At 43.6% G+C, this 17,058-nt stretch overlaps 1 pseudogene; it reads right to left on the reverse strand.

Moving 5' to 3' along the window:
* Positions 1 to 16,345, reverse strand: part of LOC143618098 ((E)-beta-ocimene synthase, chloroplastic-like) — a 33,188-nt pseudogene extending 16,843 nt beyond the window's left edge.
* Between the last annotated feature and the right edge of the window lie 713 nt (positions 16,346 to 17,058).

The following is a 17,058-nucleotide window of genomic DNA, read 5'->3' on the forward strand; positions in this document are numbered from 1 at the left end:
AAGGGATTTTGGAGAAACCTTCAAACCAAGGAACGCGGGGGGAAACCCACGTGACTTCTCCAAAACCTTTAGACCAACTGTTGCAAATGCGGGAACGTCCAAGTTTGCAAGGGACATTGCGGAAGCAATCGCCCCGAAGAGTGCCAAACAGATGTCCAACATCGGCACTTATGATGGTATATCCGACCCAGATGATCACTTGAACAGATTCATAGCAGGGGCAACCGTCAGCAACTGGACGGAACCCACGTGGTGTTACATGTTCCAAATGACGCTTGTTGGGGCAGCCAGAGCGTGGTTCGACCGTCTACCGGTCCACCACATCTACGATTGGGCAGACTTCCAGCAAAAGTTCAGCCAACACTTCAGTCAACAAAAAAAGTATACCGAAGAGCAATGGACGATCCTCAACTGCATCCGAGAGGAAGATGAGTCTTTACTAGACTTCATCACGCGCTTCAATTCAAAGAAGCTAAGTCTGGGCACTATTAGCGAAGATCTTGTCCGCGCTGCTTTCATCCAGGGCACGGAAGACCCAGAGCTCATCCGCACCTTAACGGGTAAAGATGGCATGCCATCCACGTGGGATGCCATCATGACAGCAGCTAAACGCTTCGCGGAAACGGAAAAGCAACTGGGTAGAGATCTTCCCCAGAGCACAAACCTCTACACTCAAAAAACAAGAGAAAACAACGTCCTTACCGCCCGACAAAACAAAAAGAGGAAGCTTGGTATTTGGCAGTCAAGGGTAAACTTTGACACCTCATCTGGCTCGCACCCTCGGTTAGGCGGAAGGGATAACATGCAGTCGTCGAACCGGAACTCCAGATGGACGCCACTAACCAAAAGCGTCACCGAAATATTTGCCACCGAGAGGCTCCCATGGCCAAAGGCTCCAATAATCCGACAGCGTCACAACGCTGATCAGAGCAAATCCTGTGACTTCCACAGGACAAAAGGCCATACCACGGAGGAATGCGTATCCTTGAAGGACGTCGTCGAAGCATTCGTCAGAAATGGGAAACCTCACTCACCTCGTGGCGTAATGGACGCTAAGCAGGCTAATGCGTGTAGAACCCCAGTTGGGGAAAACACGGATGAAACTGCAGCTTCAATGTTGGAGACTACATACTGCGTAAACAACGAGATTCCGAACCAGGTGCATATCGGCTCGAAAGGCTCGATGACACCCCCATCCCAAGAACATGGAAGGAAGCTCAATTACACAGGCTGCATGTAGATCAATTCCAAACTTGTAAAGAAAAGGCCTAGAGCCACTTCTAATGGAAATAATTCTCCTTATCACATTGACGCTGATGGTCTTACATTTATACTTATGATCTGACCACACTGATATGCCGGTATTCACCGCATAAACAAGTGGGGAAGTAAGTCATTGTGTGGAAGGCGGCAAAACCCGCAAAAACACAAAAAACGGCAAAAATTTTTAAGGAAAATATGAGGAAAACCTTCACGCAGGTCAGTTATAGGTGAAGTTTGGTCATCCCACTAAATGAAAGTGACGGTCCTACCCGCACAACCATGATAGAGGAAACTGAACATTAACCTATTGACAATCGCGCGTCGAAAGGTTAACTTATTCAAAACACTGATATGCCGGTATTCACCGCATAAATAAGTGGGGAAGTAAGTCGTTGCGTTTGGAAGGCGGCAAAACCCGCATAAACACAAAACGGCAAAAATTTCTAGGGAAAAGATGAGGAAAACCTTCACGCAGGTCAGTTATAGGTGAAGATTGGTCATCCCACTAAATGAAAGTGACGGTCCTACCCGCACAATCATGATAAGAGGAAACTGAACACTAACCTATTGACAACCACGCGTCGAAAGGTTAACTTATCCAAAACACTTGGAAATTTGCTAAGTTAAACTAAAGTATGCACGAGCGAATCATATATTGTTTATGAGGCAAAACAAGTGCCAAATTAAACTATAATATGCATGAGCAAGTCATATAACGTTTATAAAGCAAGTCATTAAGTGAAAGTGACGGTCCTACCCGCACAAACATTTATATTTCATAAAAAATTCAAACATTACAAGAATGGCCAGGTATCTACCCGCCTACAGTAATGTAAATCTATCCTAACGGTGGGAAGGGATCTCAAGGTTCAAACTTCAGGACCACTCCCTCCAAACCCACTCGAACCCGCACCATCAGTTGGCTGTGGCGGTTCAAGGAAAGCCTTGAGAATAGTTAGCCCATCATCAGCAGCAGCAATTTCGTTCACCTTCTCCACCACCGGATGCGGGAAGGCAGCATACTGGTTCACTGCTTGGTCGTAAGTAGCTTCAGTGTCCACATCATAAAGAGGGAAGTTGGAAGGCGGGATGCCCTTCTCAACAAACCCCAGACCAAGCAAGAAACCAGCCTTTTCCCCATCCTCATGGGAAGCGTTGAGGGCTGCGCTCATGGCATTGTCATAAGATGTGTTCGTGAAGATCCGATGCACAACCTACAAAAAAAATATATGTATCAAAAACTTTTCTAAGTATAAAGAAAAGCGTAAAGATATTATGAAGCTACGCATACCTGCGACAACGCTTCTCGTAGAAGCCATTCCTTGGTGATCAGAGCTTCCTGGAGGGCAGCTTGAGCTTGGTCACAGGCGCGTTCGGCTTCATTTTTGTTAAGGTTGGCAAGCAACACTTCCTTAGCAGCAGCCTCTTCAACGCCCTTCAACTTACGCTCAGTGTGGTCAAGCATACCCCTCTGGTCCAAGATCTCTTGGAGCTTTTTGGCATCTTCTAAAGCCAAAGCATCATGAGCCTGCTGAAGCCTCTCTAGTTTGGCTTTAAGCTCCTCATTCTCAGTGCGCAAAGGCTCAGCAATGGCTTCAGCTCTGGTGGCCCTCTCGGTCGCGTTCCGCGCAGTTTCCTTAGCCAACCTAAGCTGTTCGTTAACAGCTTGGGTAGCCTTGGAACGGGCCTCGAGCCGGGCCTGAACTTCAACCTCGAGGGCCTTGAAGGCCTTTTACTTCTCCGCAGCAATGGCGGCAAGTATCCTTTTCTCCTCCCGGATAGCCCGCGCCTGAGCCACTTCCTGGCTACGCGCCGCCTTTAACTTGTCGTTTTCACGACAAAGCAACTCGACGCGCGGCTGCATCCGGGCAAGGAGAATCCGAAGCTCATTCGTCAGCCTACCCTCCTGGTAGCTAGACATGGCTTCCCCCAACGCACCACTTGGGGCTGCGTGACGCGCCCACTCGACGCAGTCCACAGCCGTTCGAAGGGTTGTTCCCCGGCGGATGTTCCACCGTGGAACATACACCTCATTGGAATCCGAAACTGCAAAAACAAAATGCGGTTAGGAAAAAATGATAAAAAAAAGAAAAAAAAAAAGATAATAGGCCAAAATAACCCTACGCACCTGTAGGGTCGACAACATGCCGGTAGCCGCCAAACCCATCACCCGAACCTAAGGGATATCCATCCAAGAGGTCAGGTAGATGGGAAGGAGGCAGAGATTGGCTAGAAGCCCCAACCCTGAACATACCTGATGAACCGGCCGGGGACGAGGTAGTCGCCGGTGCCAGAGGCACGGTTGAAGCCGCCGCGGTAGAGACCATCGGAGGTGAACTCACTGGAGGTGAACTCACAACCGTGGCCGCCGCTGCGGAGGAGCCCGCAGAAAAATCACCGCCGGCTCAGTGAAGGATGCAGTAAATATGGCACTGACAGCCAGCGGAGATGACGTCACAATTGGAACAGTTGCCTCAACGGGATGAGCAACTGAACCAACACTGCAAACAGGCGCAGCCGCCTGGGTCATCGCCTCAGATAGATTGACCAAACCTACCGTCATGGGTCCAGAGATGCTCCTTCCCGCTCCACGCTGGAATGCGGTTGCATCCACGCCTGCATGAAGACAAAATATTAAAAACAATGGCGGAAAGAATTGCGGGTAAGATTAATTTATACTTACGAGTTTTCTTGAGCTTGAAGGTTCTGACAGGCGGGGACAAACCCGATGGAGCCGGCCTCTTCACGCCGGTCACCGTCGTCATACTGGGCTGCCCGGAGGTGACAGCTGTCTCAACCTCCGGAACAGTGGTCTCACCATCACCAGGGTTCCTCACTGCCTCCTCGCTTTCGGTCTCCGAGTCGGACCGATTTCCCTGATCGGCGGTGGAGGCGACCTTCGCCTTGCCCTTCACGCCGGCAGCTTTCTTCTTCCTCACGAAGAAAGGCCCATCTGCGGATCCCTCATCAGAAGATGATAAAATTAAGGAAACTCCAGCAGATGTTTGAGCATGAAGAGGGCGAGGGTTAAAGAATCCCTTACCTGGCCGCGTGGCGCTCAAAATCTCGTGGCCCGGCGGGTAGACCTCCACGAACCTATCCGTCGTTTGCTCCAGGATGGGCAACTCGTTCTCATCAAGAGCACGAGTACCCAGCCGAGCGGGACCACCGCTCTCACGCGGTTGCAGAAGCGACTGCAAGTTGTTCCCCTCTGAAAATAAACAGAAAAACCGTTTGAAGAAAAACCCTAAATCAGCAAAAAGAGATGCAGCATACCATAGGGAATAGAATTCGAACCGTATTCAAGGATGATAGGTACTTGCGGCGTCCCAGAACAGGCATCCTTCCATACCCGGCTCATCCCGAGCATCACCATCCCAGACTCCGCAAAGCGGTAAACCGGAGTCTGGATCTGGGAGATCTTGGTAAACCATTCCGCCTCCTGGTAGTTAGAGGCGTGAAGGTTGGGGAGTGCCCTCCCGTTCTTGAATGTCATCGCAATAGGGACGACACGGGCAGAGATATAGAAGAACTCCTGCTTCCAAGATCGAAGACTGCGCTCGGTAGCACAGATCTTCAAACCCTTGATCCGAGTGATCAAGGTGTACCAGCCCTGGATGCACCTCCAGGAATAGAAGGTCATCAGGCGGTCGACGAGGGGCTCAACGCCCAGAATGTGGCACACCCATTCAAAGTGGCGAACCTTTGCGATCGCCATCGGGTGCACCTCCGTTAAGTGTACACCGTGTTTCTCCAAAACACGGTACACAAACTTTGTCAATGGGAACCTGAGATTCCCATAGATGAAGAATGCAGCATACACCCCTATCTTGCCCTTGGGGGCATCGTACACCGTCTAGTGAGGCTCAGGAAACTCAGGCTCGAGCATGAACTTCTTGACGATGTACTGATAAAGGTCGACGGAAAAAGCACACTGGCACTCACCAGCAGTACTCTTATCGTCCTTGTCAGACGCGGACATCGGGTTCTCAGGGTATACGTCGGACTCTTCGGCAGTAACCTCAGGATCATGAGTAGAAGACAGGTTGAGGTTGGAAAGAAGAACGATTTCAGGAGAATGCTCGACAAAAGTTAAGAGTATTCACCGGAAATCGCTTAGAAGAAGTGAAAGTGTGAGTTGAGATGCATCCTCTTCCCCCTTTATATACCCATCGCAATGAATGCGATGAATTTAATGTGGGGGAGAGGGAAAAGCGCAGACACAATGAGACAACGACATGTGGAAAGCAAGCTGGCAACAGCTGTCGACAGGACGCGTGCCGTAAAACTCGCGCCCACGCGCCTGAAAAAGCGTCTGGAATGACCATATACTGTCACGTCGCCATAACTTCCTGCACGTCCTGAAACTGTCAGAAGAAACCGTCGGACGACGCTAACGTCCCTTCAACAGTTTGGACTGTTCTTATCCTTTCACCAACTCTTCGAATTTCAAAAAGATTCAAAAAGATTCAAAGATTCAAAAATAAGAGGGAATATACCCCCTTACCTTGGTAACCAAGAAACCGTAAGACAAGCGCGGGTACAGTGTCAAGGCGAAACCCTTCACATACTTAGCACCTGCAGGGAATTGAAGCCAAGAATACCTTGGTAACCAAGAAACCGTAAGACAAGTGCGGGTACAGTGTCAAGGCGAAACCCTTCACATACTTAGCACCTGCAGGGAATTGAAGCCAAGAATACCTTGGTAACCAAGAAACCGTAAGACAAGTGCGGGTACAGTGTCAAGGCGAAACCCTTCACATACTTAGCACCTGCAGGGAATTGAAGCCAAGAATACCTTGGTAACCAAGAAACCGTAAGACAAGTGCGGGTACAGTGTCAAGGCGAAACCCTTCACATACTTAGCACCTGCAGGGAATTGAAGCCAAGAATACCTTGGAAGTCAAGTAACTATAAGACGAGTGCGGGTACAGTGTCAAGGCGAAACCCTTCACATACCTAGCACTTGCAGGGAATTAAAACCAAGAAGGATCTTCTGGGCCATGCTTGTGGAAAGGGAAATAACATCCCCGCATAGCGGGAACGTTGAGAACTAGATTGTTTGAAGCTCCAAGATGGAATTGGTTGTTTAACATAATTGATCACTATGTCTAAAACTACCAAAACCTCGTGGAGAATCTACACAAGTGAAACTCAACGCTCCTGACTTGCGAGGAGGTTACACACCTACCCGCATCATACCCAAAGATCAAGCAGAAAAGTCGGGAATTTCTGCACGTGACATTAGGGAAACCGCGGGAAGAATCCCCACGGAAAACCTTAAAACTAAAAACCCTTTTCAAAACCCCTTGCTTAAGTCCAAAAGTTCACCTCATTAACAATTCATGAGAAGAACATTGGACTGGGGGGACTTGAAGAGGTAGGTCCCAGCAGAGCCCAGTTGGACCCGCAAGACTCACCTTGAAGAGGGACGTCTGCGCAAAGACCAACTGGTTCCGCAGGACCCACCATGCTCAGAGAGATGAAGACCTTACGCGCAATACGCCAGCTGTTCCCGCAGGAAAAGCCTCCCAATGGTGAAGTACCCCGCCTGTTCCCGCAGCTGCGGATACAAGCCATCAAGGAAGGCTACCCGCACTAATAGCAAGGCTACACGCACAAGGCACTAACTCTCAGTAATTCAGTAATGTCACCTGAAGAAGGAATGAGCAAGGCGGGAATACTCCCGCCCAAATGAGCCAGTCCGTACGCTTCTGGAGGATCTTTTGTACTATACCTGCCAAGGTATGGACAAAATAGACAAGATCTGACCAAAGCAGCCCATGAACCAATCACAGGGTGACAGCTCACTGACAACAGTACGACGAGGAGCACGCTCTAGTACAAAATGTCACTATCAGCCGCTGCCTACTCACCAACCCTTGTCGTGGCACGTACATAGCCTGCAGTTGGTGGAAAAGGAATAGTACACAGCCGGCCATGTCACTATCAGCCGCTGCCTACCCACCAACCACCAGCATGGCACGTGCGTAGCCCACAGTTGGTAGAAAAGGAATATTATAAAGCTGGCTGTACCTGCTTGGAAACCTAACTTCGGTTATAAATACTCCAACACCTTGGAACGGTATCATATACTATCTTATACCATCACATATCTTATCTGCTCTAGCTATTTCTCTTAATATACACTTGTATTCAGAGCAATCTAGTCTGATTCTCACGCCGGAGGGTGGTCACAAGGAGGTACCCCCCCTTCTCAGTGACGAGCTCACGGTGTTTGTTTTGCAGGTCATCAGAAGAATAACCATCTTTGCCGGACCTAACCCTCGTGGGAAACATCTACTTGACCCTAAGATTATCCGTAATCTGCCGAGGTAACTTAGTGTTTCTTCATGGAGAAATAGATAAGATCAGAAATATCTTATATCCTATTTAGTCACATATATAGGGTGTAGGATCCTAGCTAGACGATTCATGGTTTTTGCTGCCTAATCACCTTTACTCTTAAATAGTGAGATATCCAACAATTTTTTTGGGAAAAAAAAGATATTTTGGATCATTGATCATTTAGTCATAAATATATGTTATTGACTTCTTCCTTTTCATCATGTTATTTAAATAAGGTTTTTATTTATTTATTGTTATAGTTAATTTGTGATATTATATAACTTTATATGTTTGGACATAATGTACAACCTTTAAACTTTATAGGAGAAAGATGCATGACGGTTATTTAATAATCTGTACAATTTATCACAAATTTGTTTAATGCCTAGGTGGGGACCTCCCATTTTAAGGCTAGATCCACCTATGCTTAACGAAAATATATACTATTAAATAGTGTTTTAGAATCTTATTATCCTACTTCTTATCTATCTATTATAATAAATAAGTATTATCTGATGTCACTTGTCATCTTCTTAGGCATTCTCACCAACTTTAATTCATTTTTATAAAATGGTATCTTATTCGGTTCAACCCGCTCCAATAGAAATAACCAGATCCAGTTTTCTTATTTTTTATTTTTGTTTTCATCAACCCTAATTCCAGTTTGTCTCTCCTGCTAGCATCTACGCCGTGACCTACGCCATCGCCACAGTCGCCGCCTCCTTCATCGCCACCGGCTAGCTACGCCATCGCCATCGCAATCGCCGTTCTTCTGTTTCGCTAACACCTACGCCATCGCCACCGCCGTCGCCGCCTCTCTTCCGTAGAAGTGGTGCGCGTTATTCTTTAAAACGAGTTGGGTAAAACCGTTGATGACATGTTTGAAAGATTTGATTGGGATCCTATTGGCTCTGCTTCAATTGCACAGGTACATCAACTTGGTTATTTCAATGTTTTATTTCCAAGAGTTTATGCCGAATTTGATCTTTTATAAGCAAAGATTTTGCTCACATCTGTTACATATTCCATAATGTTCATCGAGCTAGACTGAAAGGGGATAAAAAGGACGTAGTTGTGAAGGTACGGTTGTTTTTGTAGTTTCTTTGCAGCCTTATGATATTATTTGATGTTTCGATTATTATCTTTCTGCAGGTACAACATCCTGGGGTTCAAGATTTGATGATGACGGATCTTGGGAATTTATAAACTTTTGCACTATGTGTACAAAAGACCGATATCAAGTTTGATTTGTTTATCACAAGATCTCTATGCTAAGTGTTTCTGTAGGCTTTGCGGTTAGTTGTTGAATTTTTTTTTTGTCTAACATATAAAAACATTTAACTAAATTATTTAATCACCGTTTGAGAACGTCGGCATGCACTTCGAGAACCACAATGTCGGCACGCACTTCAAGAACTACATTAGTATTTTTTAGTAGTAACAAACGTTTTTACAAACATTTTTTTATCCGAAAACACCAACAAATATCATATTAAAAACACCCGGTTCAACAAAATCATATAACAAAATCAAAAATATTATATTTTTTAAATAAATCAACAATTACCATTTGAATTTCAAAATGGTTAAATAGGTAGTTACCTACTCCTACTATTAAGAGATTCTCTAAATTTTCAAATTATTTATTCATAATTCATTTTGATTTTAAATTGGAAACTGAAATCATTTTTAAAATAAGCAAAATCTTCTAATTTTGTTTTCCTCATTCCATAAATTTTGATCTATTTTACGGTAATCTTATTAATTAATATTCAAAAGTTTTTATAATTTTTACCTCAATAAACCGTAATTTTATAAGTATTGACAATAAGCTTTCCAAATTTCAATAAATAAACTACTAAAATACATACCATTTATATGTATGTATTTTGATCGAGGTAAGAATTCATATATATTTTATTTCAAATTTATAGCTACATAATTTATGTAGCTATAAATTCATATTCAAATATAATGAACGGACTTTCAAAATGGCAACCGAATTTTGAATCCTTAACTGTTGTAACTATGTTATAGTAACTAAATAATAGAGTGACTTAATTTTGGAATATCGATAATATGGGTATAATCAATACATTTTACCATCATACGATTCTAATTAAATATTTAGATTTAATATATAATTACCATATTTATTTTACTTTCAAAATTTATAAATTCCCAAATTATCTACAATTACCATATTTACAAGACTTTCAAATTTTTCAAATTACCTATTTAAACACTGCTTAACGATTTCTATATATTCATATTTAACATTGTTTCATTTTCATCATTTTATGCTCTGAAAACTTACTATCACTATAACAGCATTATGTCTTCTTCAAAGGTCGTTGTGACTTCATCTGAGAATAACAGGTCAGTTGTTTATCAATTCAATATTTAATCATTTCTTTCATTATTAATTGCTTTACGTTTTATAAATGTTATATTTTATATATATAATGAAGCAAATTTTTTATGTTACATACATTTATCATTCTGTATTCATATTATATTTTAAAACATGATGTAACAATTTCAACACAAATCTCCAACAGAAAGTTGATTGTAATGTTTTTAATGTTTTTCTTTCTAATTCCTATATATTTAATGAAAGTTGTAATTGTATTAACAATATATGATAATTGTGTTATTGATTGTATTTTGTTTAATGTTTAAATATTGTAATTTTCATTAATTTCTCATGTAATACACGGGTCTCAAACTAGTTAACTAATAAATAAAAATACTAGAGATTATTTGTCATAATCATATTCATTCTTATTTCTAATCTTCATTCTTATTAAGGTATCCAAGGTATCCATAGTTCATGAGTTTAGTTGTTATGAATCATTAAAACTAACCGGATGTTTGATTCTAGGATTATACTTAATATTAGTTATTATAATAACAATCCATTGATTGAGGAGAAAATAACCGACTTTCCATATTAAAAAAAAAAACTAGAAATAATATTTGAAAATTAATAATTGATTTGGTTTCCATGCATATATACATATAATGCCAGAGAGTAAAATATTTCAATATATATATATTTGACTATATTTGCATTTGTGTTCTTATTTTTTTTATCTTCAATTTTTTTTTAAATTATTTATGTTATTAATTTTAATGTTGAAAAATCCCATGTATTATATGAGTCTAAAGCTATTATATTATATTAGAGAAGAGTGAATTACCTTGTGACACACTATAACTGTCGAAGCACGAGATGAATCTGACCTGATCCATGACAATGTTTCCACGGATTTCGAGATGAACGAACCACGTCTTGATCTTCTTCTCCGGCTGGATGGGATCTGCAATGACTTTTTTGAGGTGTGGAGGTGACCGCTAAGAAATCTTCAGGATCTCTTGTTCACAGACACACAAAAATATGGTGGTGGTCTCTTATTGAGAATGACCAACCCCTAATAAGGAGGTGGAGACCTCCTTATATAGGGAGCCTCATGGCCACCATCATGGTTCCCTAATGGGCCTAGCCCAGTTAGGGTTACCTCCACAAAACCCCCTCAGCCCATAACATTTTATTAGTCCATATAATAAAATAAGCCAAACATAATAAATTTAGGGTCGTAAAACCGGGTTTAGTACCATACCCCTACAAGCCCCCCCAAGTCCAGCGTTGCTCCTCGGCGCGCAAGCGTTTAGGTGGAGCGCTGGACTTTATGAGGTGTGTTAGGGCGTGAGGCGGTTTTTTCCCTTTTCTTCGGCCTTATCTTTATTGTCTTTGAGTTTTGGGAGGTTTTCTTCATGATGGTGACGTGTTGTGGTTTTTATGATAATGATGGTGCACTAGCATGAATAAGATATAGTACGCCGAATAATAAAAGCCTGCGCGCGAGGCGACTTACGAGCTATGAGAATAATAAAGCTTGCGCGCGAGGCGACTTATGAGATATGAGAATAATAAAAGCTTGCGCGCGAGGCGACTTACGAGCTATAAGAATAATAAAAGCTTGCGCGCGAGGCGTCTTACGAGCTATAAGAATAATAAAAGCTTGCGCGCGAGGCGTCTTACGAGCTATATGAATAATAAAGCTTGCGCGCGTGAGGCGACTTACGAGCTGTAAAAATAATGAAGCCTGCGCGCGAGGCGACTTACGGATCTATGAGAATAATGAAGCCTGCGCGCGTGGCGTCTTACGGGCTATAAGAATAATAAAAGCTTGCGCGCGAGGCGTCTTACGGGCTATATGAATAATAAAAGCTTGCGCGCGTGAGGCGACTTACGAGCTGTAAAAATAATGAAGCCTGCGCGCGAGGCGACTTACGGATCTATGAGAATAATGAAGCCTGCGCGCGTGGCGTCTTACGGGCTATAAGAATAATAAAAGCTTGTGCGCGAGGCGTCTTACGAGCTATATGAATAATAAAGCTTGCGCGCGTGAGGCGACTTACGAGCTGTAAAAATAATGAAGCCTGCGCGCGAGGTGACTTACGGATCTATGAGAATAATGAAGCCTGCGCGCGTGGCGTCTTACGGGCTATAAGAATAATAAAAGCTTGCGCGTGAGGCGTCTTACGAGCTATATGAATAATAAAGCTTGCGCGTGAGGCGACTTACGAGCTGTAAAAATAATGAAGTCTGCGCGCGAGGCGACTTACGGATCTATGAGAATAATGAAGCCTGCGCGCGATGGCTTCCACGGATTTCGAGATGAATCTGACCTGATCCATGACGATGTTTCCACGGATTTCGAGATGAACGAACCACGTCTTGATCTTCTTCTCCGGCTGGTTGGGATCTGCAATGACTTTTTGGGGGTGTGGAGGTGACCGCTAAGAAATCTCCAGGATCTCTTGTTCACAGACACATAAAAATATGGTGGTGGCTCTTATTGAGAATGACCAACCCCTAATAAGGAGGTGGAGACCTCCTTATATAGGGAGCCTCATGGCCACCATCATGGTTCCCTAATGGGCCTAGCCCAGTTAGGGTTACCTCCACAAAACCCCCTCAGCCCATAACATTTTATTAGTCCATATAATAAAATAAGCCAAACATAATAAATTTAGGGTCGTAAAACCGGGTTTAGTACCATACCCCTACAAGCCCCCCCAAGTCCAGCGTTGCTCCTCGGCGCGCAAGCGTTTAGGTGGAGCGCTGGACTTTAAGAGGTGTGTTAGGGCGTGAGGCGGTTTTTTCCCTTTTCTTCGGCCTTATCTTTATTGTCTTTGAGTTTTGGGAGGTTTTCTTCATGATGGTGACGTGTTGTGGTTTTTATGATAATGATGGTGCACTAGCATGAATAAGATATAGTACGCCGAATAATAAAAGCCTGCGCGCGAGGCGACTTACGAGCTATGAGAATAATAAAGCTTGCGCGCGAAGCGACTTACGAGCTATAAGAATAATAAAAGCTTGCGCGCGAGGCGTCTTACGAGCTATAAGAATAATAAAAGCTTGCGCGCGAGGCGTCTTACGAGCTATATGAATAATAAAGCTTGCGCGCGTGAGGCGACTTACGAGCTGTAAAAATAATGAAGCTTGCGCGCGAGGCGACTTACGGATCTATGAGAATAATGAAGCCTGCGCGCGTGGCGTCTTACGGGCTATAAGAATAATAAAAGCTTGCGCGCGAGGCGTCTTACGAGCTATATGAATAATAAAAGCTTGCGCGCGTGAGGCGACTTACGAGCTGTAAAAATAATGAGGCCTGCGCGCGAGGCGACTTACGGATCTATGAGAATAATGAAGCCTGCGCACGTGGCGTCTTACGGGCTATAAGAATAATAAAAGATTGCGCGCGAGGCGTCTTACGAGCTATATGAATAATAAAGCTTGCGCGCGTGAGGCGACTTACGAGCTGTAAAAATAATGAAGCCTGCGCGCGAGGCGACTTACGGATCTATGAGAATATTGAAGCCTGCGCGCGTGGCGTCTTACGGGCTATAAGAATAATAAAAGCTTGCGCGCGAGGCGTCTTACGAGCTATATGAATAATAAAGCTTGCGCGCGTGAGGCGACTTACGAGCTGTAAAAATAATGAAGCCTGCGCGCGAGGCGACTTACGGATCTATGAGAATAATGAAGCCTGCGCGCGTGGCGTCTTACGGGCTATAAGAATAATAAAAGCTTGCGCGCGAGGCGTCTTACGAGCTATATGAATAATAAAGCTTGCGCGCGTGAGGCGACTTACGAGCTGTAAAAATAATGAAGCCTGCGCGCGAGGGGACTTACGGATCTATGAGAATAATGAAGCCTGCGCGCGTGGCGTCTTACGGGCTATAAAATGATGATAATGACTGGCCCACAAGGGCCTCCTCCGCGCAGGATGAATATCCCGGCCTGTTTTCAAAACAATAATGGAGGCACAGATGGCCAGATAATAATAATTATGTCATAGGTGTTTGTGCGGCTCGTAGCCGAACCTGCAAAAACATGTCAACTAAAAGTGGATGTATTGCATGGTTCCCATCCTCGGGCAAATTATGAGGTGTGCCCAACCCTTAGGCTTGGCGCGTGGCCTATGGGTTTATGAGGATTCCCAACCTTTAAGTTTGGCGCGTAGCCATATGGGATATTATGAGGATTCCCAACCTTTAAGTATGGCGCGTAGCCATATGGGATATTATAAGGATTCCCAACCTTTAAGTATGGCGCGTAGCCATATGAGTACAATCATGGTTGTTCTTATCCTGATTTGGATTAGACTGTTCATTTGTTATGTCGCTTACGCGCGGCCTGCGCAATGTCTCTTTTATTCTCACGCGCAGATGTGGTGCGTGAGTGTGCATGATGCGTGAGCATCTAATATGCATGAGCGTACGTGAAGCCCAATAACATATGTGATGCGTGAGCATATGAGATGCGTGAGCATGTGATATGCGTGAGCATACGTGATGCGTGAGCATACGTGACGCGTGAGCATATGTGGTATGCGTGAGCATACGTGATACGCGTGAGCATGCGTGATGCGTGAGCATGTGATATGCGCCACGAGCACAGGTTTTGGCTGTCTTCATGAGCATGTGATATGCGTGAGCTGTGGCGTAGAGTAATCGCCGGGGAGCGCGCATGCGATCCGCTGTGGCGTAGAGTAATCGCCGGGAGGGCGCATGCAAGTCGCTGTGGCGTAGAGTGATCGCCGGGAGCGCGCATGCGACCCGCTGTGGCGTAGAGTGATCGCCGGGAGCGCGCATGCGACCCGCTGTGGCGCAGAGTGATCGCCGGGAGCGCGCATGCGACCCGCTGTGGCGTAGAGTGATCGCCGGGAGCGCGCATGCGACCCGCTGTGGCGCAGAGTGATCGCCGGGAGCGCGCATGCGACCCGCTGTGGCGTAGAGCGATCGCCGGGGGCGCGCATGCGGAATCCGAAGTTGATCCACAGGGAGCGATTTTGATCCGCGGTGGTGCGCACGATCTAGAGATTTTGAATATCCACATCAGGTAGGTTTTATGTAAAACCAACAGATCTAATAGGATTTATAGATCTATGAATATGAAGTGTGACTGTTGCTCAAACGAACCCAGATCTGAAAAAATCATAACTAGATTTGGTATATTTCACTTAGAAAAAACACAGATCTAAGGGTTTTCCCCAAAAGTTCGGTGGTATTTCTTCCTGTGTATTTCCAGATCTGGAAGTATTTTTTAGATCTACGGATTTTTGGATTTCCATAGAACATATCTGAAAGAAGAAACCGTAGACCCGAGATACTGATGAACAGATCGGAGGGCCGAGACGAGAAGCGAAGCGTGGTTCATTGCCGTCCCACGGATGGCGCCAATGTCGAAGCACGTGATGAATCTGACCCGATCCATGACGATGTTTCCACGGATTTCGAGATGAACGAACCACGTCTTGATCTTCTTCTCCGGCTGGTTGGGATCTGCAATGACTTTTTGGGGGTGTGGAGGTGACCGCTAAGAAATCTCCATGATCTCTTGTTCACAGACACACAAAAATATGGTGGTGGTCTCTTATTGAGAATGACCAACCCCTAATAAGGAGGTGGAGACCTCCTTATATAGGGAGCCTCATGGCCACCATCATGGTACCCTAATGGGCCTAGCCCAGTTAGGGTTACCTCCACAAAACCCCCTCAGCCCAATAACATTGTATTAGTCCATATAATAAAATAAGCCGAACATAATAAATTTAGGGTCGTAAAACCGGGTTTAGTACCATACCCCTACAATAACCATGATCTCTAAGAAGCCTGAATTTTAGAGAACTTGCATAAAGTAAGTCTTCTTCTTGTGATTCGTTTAGTGATGCTACTTTGTCAAGTACTCTTGCTATATCGTCTTGAAAACGATAGCCAAGGTTGGGCCCAACCGTTCAATGTCATCTACGAGCTCAAGCAATTGCAGAGTAGAACCACCATTTTCATACACGAAAAGCATTGCACCCACTTTCTCCTCTAACTTCTTCACTTCCACCATATCCTGTAAGTTCATCTAAACTTGATCAAACACTTTACACATGATCATATGTTATATATATGCATGCGCATGCGCACGTACAGACATACATTATATGGCATTTAGACTTACTGAGAAATTGGTCTCCAAGTTTTCAATAAAATCAGAAGTCCAACTGGTTTGCTGGTAGGTGGATACACGGTTTTTGGTTTGCAAAACTTTATTATTGGCTTTACATATTATTTCACACTGCTCTCTACCCTTGTGTGTGACAATTTGTACAGCCTTTTTTCTTTGTAATGATAATGGTAAGGAAAATTGTGAGAACATAAGAGCCATTTCAAACAATATCTTACAAATATTTGTACAGATCACACAATCTCTTATAATGAGGTCAATAACAAAAATGTGTACGGTTATAACTTTATAAAATATTAGCCATTGTTTTTTCTTTTATATTGTTTTATATGCCATTATTTAACCAAAATGTGTACGGTTATAACTTTATAAAATATTAACCATTGTTTTTTCTTTTATATTATTTTACTAGTTTATGTGCCCGTATGTCGGGCTGAAAATATTATTTTTAAAACATATATATTATGAAATTTTAAAAATTAAATAAATGTGTAACCAAGTAACAAAAAATGACACAAAAGACAAAAAAAATATTTAAAATTTATTACAAATTTCTAAATACTTTGTATACAACATTCGATTTTGTATTTGAAAGATTACCATCAATATCTAGGATAATAACTTTGAGGTCGACTCGTTTTGTAACTCTTGAAAATGCGATATACATTGACCATGTGTAAAAACTGATTTTTCAAAAACAAACCTGACTCTTGGTTATAGTCATTGCAAAACATACAAGCGGGATTTGCCTTATTTGTAGCTTAAGGTGAAGTTACTTGTCTGTAGGAATCAAGTAATTCTGAGAATATAATAACGATCTCCAATGTTACTTCCCGATATAATCTCTTGTATAACACAATCAACCTAAACGAATCAAAGTTCACTGGTAAAGAAAGTGTACCAAATTAACACTA

The sequence above is a fragment of the Bidens hawaiensis genome, unplaced genomic scaffold, assembly GCF_021521415.1.
Source record: "Bidens hawaiensis isolate Kalapana, Puna unplaced genomic scaffold, B.hawaiensis_p1.1 tig00063408_1, whole genome shotgun sequence".
Lineage (NCBI taxonomy): Eukaryota > Viridiplantae > Streptophyta > Magnoliopsida > Asterales > Asteraceae > Bidens > Bidens hawaiensis.